Below are 7,877 nucleotides of genomic sequence, written 5' to 3' on the forward strand. Positions count from 1 at the left end.
CTGTCAGGGTCGCGGGGATGCTGGAGCCTATCCGAGCAGTCATTGGGCGGCAGGCGAGGAGACACCCTGGACGGGCCGCCAGGCCATCACAGGGCTCACTCACTCACACACACACACAAACACACACAAACACACACACACACAAACGAAATTATTATATCAAATCAACCAAATTGTAAAGTCCGTTTTTAATGTTGGCGATTCTAAAAACAGAACAGGCTTGAGCGCGCATTGAATCATGGGATTGATTTGCGGACAGAGTCAAGTCAAGTTTATTTATATAGCACATTTAAAACAACCACAGTTGAACCAAAGTGCTGCACAAGCTTAAAATACAGTATAAAATAAGTAACACATATGAATATAAAAATACATGTAAAAGTAAAATAAAGGATTTAAAATGTAAACAATAAAACACAAGAGTAAAAGTATATTTCCACAATAAAATCACGGTGTCTAGCTCAACTTAAATTGAATGCCAGCGAGAAGAGGTAGGGCTTTAACCAAGCATTTAACGAGTGCTCCGTCTCATAGTGTGCGAAAGTGGTCTTGCAGAAGATTTGTGTTTACGATGGCTGGTAACCTTGTCATAGAGGGAGCCAAACAATAGAGAAAGTTGCCACAAAGTGTTGCTGCTGGGGAACTTGTAGATCGGACTCACGATATTGTAACGTACACTAATAAGGAGACCCGTTAGCCAGGTCGGACCCTTTAGTCGACTGGTTACCTCCCTCCTTTGGGAAGCGCATCCGATGGAAGGGACCGCCACCACAGCCGGGACACGAACCCGTATCTCCCGCCTTGTCGCCCGCGGTGCAGGAGATCCGAGTTCGCGTCCCGGCTGTGATGGTCCGGCCGGGCTACCCCCCCGCCCCGAATTCTCTACAATATAAAGAAAGGCTGCCTGAAGGAACAGAATTTTTGAGATTCCTAAAGCCAGGAACCGTGAAAGATGGCCTAACGGAGAGGTAAAAGAAACGTGAACAGGAGAAGCAGAGGTGGCTTCATGCATGTGGAAGCAAAGACTTCTGTCGTCTTTCGGACATTAAGAAAGACACTTGCATTTCTTCGGGGGGAAGGGTCCTCCGGAGGACCATCCTGACCCTATTCTTGCCGCTCTTAACGAGAAAGAAATGGAGGGTCGTGCTCTTCGTGCATTAAGAACGAAGCAAGCCCGAGAAAGCCGTATTGTGGGCCCTTCTAAAGTCAAAAAGGGACGACTTGAGCCTGAAGTAACTACTACTACTGGCCATGTTTCAACAGAAGGTTGCAAACTGAAGAACCTAATTCCGTGTTAGTCGGGGTTTACGATGGTGAGGACGATGCCTGCTATCCCTTTCAGGATAAGTCTACACAGACCGTCTATTGCAAGTATATTCTTGGTGCCACTGTTGAAAGTATGGTATACAGAAACCAGTTAATAACAGAAGGAACAAATGCAAAATCCTCTGGTTCCAGCAGAGTTAATTTGATGTCGTGTGATCGCATAATTGCAGAGGACAAGAAATGTAAATATTTTCCTGGACTTGATTCCTTACAATTTAATGCACTTTTCAGTTTCCTTGGACAGGCCAAGTATGAACTGAATTACTGGAATGGAAAAGAAAATGGTGACAAAACAGGGAAGGATTTGGTGCCCCACAAAATATATCAGTTAAGGAGCAGCTATTCATCACCCTGATAAGGCTGCGGAAACGCTTCGACGTTAAAACATTGCCTACATGTATGACTTAAGCGAGACTTGTATTCATATGTTCTGGCAAGCGTATTTCTCGTAATAAATACGCTTGCCAGAAAACTTCCAAATTGCTGAAATAAACCACTCACGGGATTAAAACGAAGGCATTCTTGTAGTTCGCTCAGCTCTTGTGTTGAATCGTATGAAAACAAGGCATGCTGCGCACGGTTGTTTGGCTTGTTTGTCCGCTTTTCGATGCCAAGCTGCATTGCGCGAAAATTTCGCGACGTAGCCAGCGAGGAGCCCTATTATGATGGAAATATAAGCTATAGGAAGAATGTGATGAGGAGGATGCCGAGCAGTGTCCAGACGCCACCGGAACAGCCTAGGACCTGAGCCACGCGACCACCATAACTATGTAGACAAAAAAAACACACATTAGTCACACATGTGAGTAAGAGAAGGATATAACATTGAAACAGGATAAAAATTATATGGATTTATAAGATATTGTGGCGAACGTAGAAGTAATGACAAAGGTAACCTTTCAGTCTCCTTTACTGAACTCAGGCCGGACCGGGAAATTAATAAAAATGCGACGCGATACATGGTGGTCATCTAACTGAACAACAATATTGATCAGGGCTTCAGCACCACAGTTACACAACACAACAGAACGACAACTACAATTACACCTCACCAAATAGTAATCACATAAACGCATAAAACCACATAAAACACTTACAAAACATTTAATAAAAACTGACAATCAACGCAGTGTCTGATGGGTAAAACAGGAGGGCAAAATAGACCACCGGAACACTTCCGGGTACCTTGACAACAGGACGCCAGGAGAGGGGGATAGAAAACCCAAGCCACCAAGCCGCACTGTATTAGATACGCTGCCTAGCCGTAGCTACGATGCCCAAAAGTTGCTGTGTGGTGGACTGTACTGTTAACAAGAAAAACAACCAAAATATTCGTTTTTTTGTGTTGCCTAAAAGGCAGAAGGAGGGAGAAAAACGATTGAAATGGCTCCAGGCGATCAGAAGGAAAGACAAGGATGGACATCTTTGGGATACTGACAGCAAACATGTTTACGTCTGCGGTCTGCACTTCATCACTGGTAATGTTAGCTAGTTTAACCAGCTAATAATAGATTACGTCTATTCTACATTTTATAATCACCAAAATGTCAAGTTAGAATGCCAATAGATCAGTGGGCCCAGATGGGAAAACGAATTTAGTCAGTGTAATAGGCTAGCTACATTGAACGAGATGTAGCCAAGTTAGCTAGGCTACAACCTGCATAATGTTAGCTACACTGTAGTGTCCCTCGCCAGACTCCCTTCAGCTACACTGTAGCAGCCAGATGTGAAACTCAGTTGCGGGGTAGGTTGATTCATCTTCCTCTTCCCCTCCCCTTGCCTTACCTCCTCCACTCATATTTTCTAAGACCCGCTCTGGCCCCTCCCTCACCTCCTCCCCTTCCCCTCTCTCTCCCTCCCTGGAACAGTTTGGTCTGGCGCAGGTTGAGCCGGTGGCTATACGGAATTCCACAGTTAGCTAAACCTGTCTGAATGGGATCACATTCTTCAAACTGTAATACTTAAATATTATTGGAACCATAAACCATATATATCAAACGATGGTGGGTTAACTAAATGTCATTATGTGAATTATATTACTTGCTACATGTAGATAGGAATGCTTGTGTAGCCAAGGTCAGTCAGAGGAGGTAAGAAGTCTGGAACAGAGAGACCCTTGAGGCAGGCACGACACGTCAAAACAAGATGAACCCTCCCTACCCAAACAGGGGATAGCAAACAGAGAGGGGAGGTTATGCAGACGGAAGGGATATTGTAGAGAAGTAAAACAAGTCGGTATGAAAGCTCAAGGCCATCTGTGACGCATGAACAAGGGAGGTTTAGCATATAAAGAAGCTCACACACAAAGAAAGACAGACACATAGGGAGGATTGGCTGTTTGTGTCTCCAGATATCTGTCAAAATAATAAACTGCGGAATTATCTCCAGAAACGTCTCGACTGTCTTTTCTTCACATTAACGGACTCGGATGAGGGGATAGCAAACGTATCCCCGACAATTTATGGGGGCTTCGTCCGGGATGTGAAGAAAAATCTAGAATTGGACATTACGGCCGCCCGCTGACTTTCCGAGAGCTCAAGGTCGACCTGCAATAAAAAGGTAAGCAGAACCTGTTTTATCGAACTCTGCATATTGACCAAAATGCCAAAATGATATGAGCTCATAAGGAGGGGAAGTGGGCAGACCAAGAAAAAGAAAGAAGGGGGGAAAAAAATAATAAAAAAATAAAATAAAAATTAAAAAAGAGAGGAAAAGAAAAAAGGGGTTAGAGTCCCTGTGAAAAGTGATAAAGAAAAAAGGGGTTAGAGTCCCCGTTACTTCCTAGGTTGTGGCAAAACCACTCACCCCCTGACGAGGGACTGAGGTTAAGGCTGGGAAAACTCTCCCGGGGATTTGAGGACCCCCAAAGGAGGAAAACTAAGGTTAGGTAAGGGTTAGAGTCCCAAGGAAAGGGAGCTTAGAGCTCAGTAAGGGTTGGAGTCCCTAGAAAAAAAGAAAAGAAGGGGAGACGTGTTTTTCAAAATGGAATTGAATACGGGTGAAAAGGGCGAAGAGAAGCCCCAGTGGAAGTCCTTACGGGAACAAATAGATGTACTGGTCAGAAATAATGTTGAATACTCGGAAAAATGAGAGTAAGAAAGAGAAAGGGAGAATAAGAGCTGAGGTGCAGGGGAGAATAGAGGAGGTTATTATGTTAGGGGAAAGGAGAGTGGAGGATGTTGTCCCCTTGGGAAAAATACTGTGGAAACAAGAGAAAAAAGCAAAGAGATGGGGTTGGATGCAGAAAAAAAAGAGAAACAATCGTGTGGATTGATGTCTCAGCGGAAGTGGAATAAGGTTATTCGGAAAGCTGAGGAAGATAAGAAAGGAAAAAGTGACCCCCCGCCGTAGGAGGCGGGTACACGGGCAGTGGAGTCCCGGGGGTCGCAGGAGGGAGGTTTATATCCGTTACTGAATGTAACGGATGGAAGATTTCCGATCGAGATGGCCCCGGTGCCAAGTGCCCCCAGATTGGCGGCCCGGTCAAGGGCCGAGTTGGGCCAACCCGGGGGAGGGACAGCTCCCCAGAGGAGGAGGACCCGGACGGAGAGGTCCCGTTTAGACGAAGAGATAATAGACACGGGGGAGGACGACCAAGCGGCGGAGGCGCTGCTGGCCTCACCGGCTAAACGAATGAGGGAAGTAGAGTTGTTGCTCTCCAAGGGAAAAAAGCGGGGGGCAATTGTATCCCCTCCCCGAACACGCGCCAGTACCCGGTTACAATGCCCCCTGGTGCAATCACACAAGGGGCATGGACAGAGATATAAACCCTGGAACCTGGGGGACGTGCAGGCATTAGTAGATAAGCTCCCACCCATTTCGGAGGGAGGGGGAGCGTGGTTGAATGAATTGGATAAATTAACACAAGGAAAAACGTTAGCTCTTGGCGATTGGAGGGCGGTGGCTGCCCGCAGCATGTCAGGTCCCGAGTTGAGGGATATAGAGAAAGAGGCTGACATAGAATATGAGCCGGATGATGTACCTCTGATTAGGGAAGTGGCTGGGATAAATACCGCAGTCAGAGACAAATTCCCCCCGCCCAATAGGGGACATGGTCCAAAGCTAGAAGGGAGCAGAGATCACACCCTGCCATTCTTTTTAGATGTTTCTGAAACAGAAGGTGTGGTAAATGGCATTCTGTTCCAGAAAAAAGGGGGAGATGGAGGAGAAAAGTCCCTACTAAGAAGTATGAGAAAATATAATTGTATTGTGGCATACCATGCAATGAATGTGTTTCACATGTAATGTTTAAAACACATAGAGAAACACCACAAGGGAAAGAAAATAAGTGTCCTAGTTTAGTACAGCAAAACCATTTGGACAAAATAAGACGTAATTAAAAGAACGAGTCTGGGACCGTCTTTTTCTTTCCTGTAAAAACGGAGAGTTGTCGCAAATTTAGGAAGAAATAAGTAAGAGAAAGAATAAGGACACAGGGAAAGATTTGTTGTTTTTCACAAACTGTGGGGTGGTTTCCTGGTTTACAAGACTTTTTTTTGCCTGTGTGGAAGTTTTAAACACACACCAGGCTCCGAAACCAGTGTGTTTGCTTGTCAAATGGGGAAGGCCTAGAAGAATATAAGGGATAAGAGATAAGGTCAGGGACCTAGAACACTGTATAGCGCCTCCAGAGTTAAAGGGGACACTCGGGGAGTGATACCTGAGCGAGATTTGAAGTGAAGGTACAGCCGCCCCGTGTGGGTAGAAGCCTGCTGTATCGTTCTCGCTCGAGGTGATCAAAAAAAAAAACAAAAAACCGGCGGTTGACATTGGGTGACCCGACGGGGCCCCAACCTCTTCCGTGGCTGAGTTCCCCGCCCTCCCCCGGACCTAGAGTCCACTTGGTTGGTGCATCAGTGTATGTGAACAAAGTGTGTCTTGAAAATGTCTGATAAAATTGAAGCAGTGATAGATGGCTGGCAAAAACTACCCCATTACACATTAGGCAGGGTTCTGCACAAAGCCCTAATGTTAAGAGCATACAGGACTCTGCCCGGAGAAAGAAAGAAATTGGCAAGGAAAATAGTGGCATGGGCACATGAAATGCAGGAAGAAGGCCTGCTAGGGGCGTGGACTGATCCACCACCCAGCGCACAACTACTAGAACAATATGAGACACAAGCCCGCGTTAAAGCGGCTAAGGCAGAAGAAAAAGTTGGACAGACGGGATGTCTAACAAAGAAATCCCGGATACGAAAAGCAGAACGAGAGGCAGACAGACAGGCCACCACGGCCGTCTGGTTTTTCGAAATGTTACAGACTATGCCGAAAACGCCGAAACCAACTCAGCCGGAAACAAAGCAGAAAAGCAGATAAGAGCAGGATAAAGCAACCAAAGTAAAGGAGGAAGAAGCTGAAAAAGGGGGGCCCAAACTAGGGGACAAGATATACAGGCCCCTCGAATGACTGTTAAAAGAGGGGTCATAGGTGTAAGCATCGCCCCAGACAATGCAGAAGACACTCCCATCACTCAAGCAGACCTGGAGCAGAAAGTCGCGCTGATAAGCAAACACATGAACGAGATAGAAAAAAAAGGAATAATAGAGCTATGGGGAATGACTGCCCAAGAACAAGAGAGAGGAGGAATGTCGTATGCTAGTAGCTTAGAAAGACATACTGAAGAGTCAGAGGAAGGGAACGAGAACATAATGCAAAAACCAGACAGTAGGAATAGAGGGGACGAAGAGTGGAAAGAGATAGATGAGGGAAAGAAGATAAAGCAAGAAGCAGAAACTAAAGCTAAGACTGGGAAAAAGAAAGTTGTACAAAATGTAGACAGTAAGAGTGAGGATAATACAAGTGATTCAGAAGGAAACAGTACAGGAAGTAATTAAATGGCTGATTAAAGAACTCATACCCAGATATGGGTTGCCAAGAACCATCAGATCAGATAATGGTACCCACTTCACAAGTGAGGACCTTCAGAAGGTTGAGGAAATGTTTGGGATCAAACACAAATCCGGCTCAGTCTATCACCCTGCCTCCCAGGGACTGGTGGAAAGAGCAAATAGGACAATCAAGGAACAATTGGGAAAATTATGTAGCGAACTAAGCCTGAAATGGCTAGACGCCATACCATTGGTACTGTTCAACATGAGATCTCAACCAAATGCAGCACATGGGTTAACCCCTCATGAGGTGCTAACGGGTAGAAAAATGCCATGTCCATTCACCACTTGCCCTACCACAGACGGACACACTCTTATAGGACAAAGAGAAGAGATTGGTGATTATGTACCAATGCTTAACATAGCGGTGAAGCGTTTGTCCTCACAGGTACAGGAAGCACTTCTGCATGATTCAGACGACGTCATCCCACCACCGGTGGAAATAGGGGAATGGGTGTTGAGGAAACAACACCGAAGAAATTGGAGTGAACCACGTTGGCTCGGCCCATTCCAAGTGGCCCGAGCTACAGACTACTCCCTAAAAGTCTGGTTGCAAACAGACAGACTAAGCAACTGGTGGCACAAGACTCAGTGCTGCAAGATAGACGCTCCGACCGAGCGGACACTGACTGACATTAGAAAAAACCTGACGGATCTCGACAG

The sequence above is a fragment of the Lampris incognitus genome, chromosome 19 (assembly GCF_029633865.1).
Source record: "Lampris incognitus isolate fLamInc1 chromosome 19, fLamInc1.hap2, whole genome shotgun sequence".
Taxonomy (NCBI): Eukaryota; Metazoa; Chordata; class Actinopteri; order Lampriformes; family Lampridae; genus Lampris; species Lampris incognitus.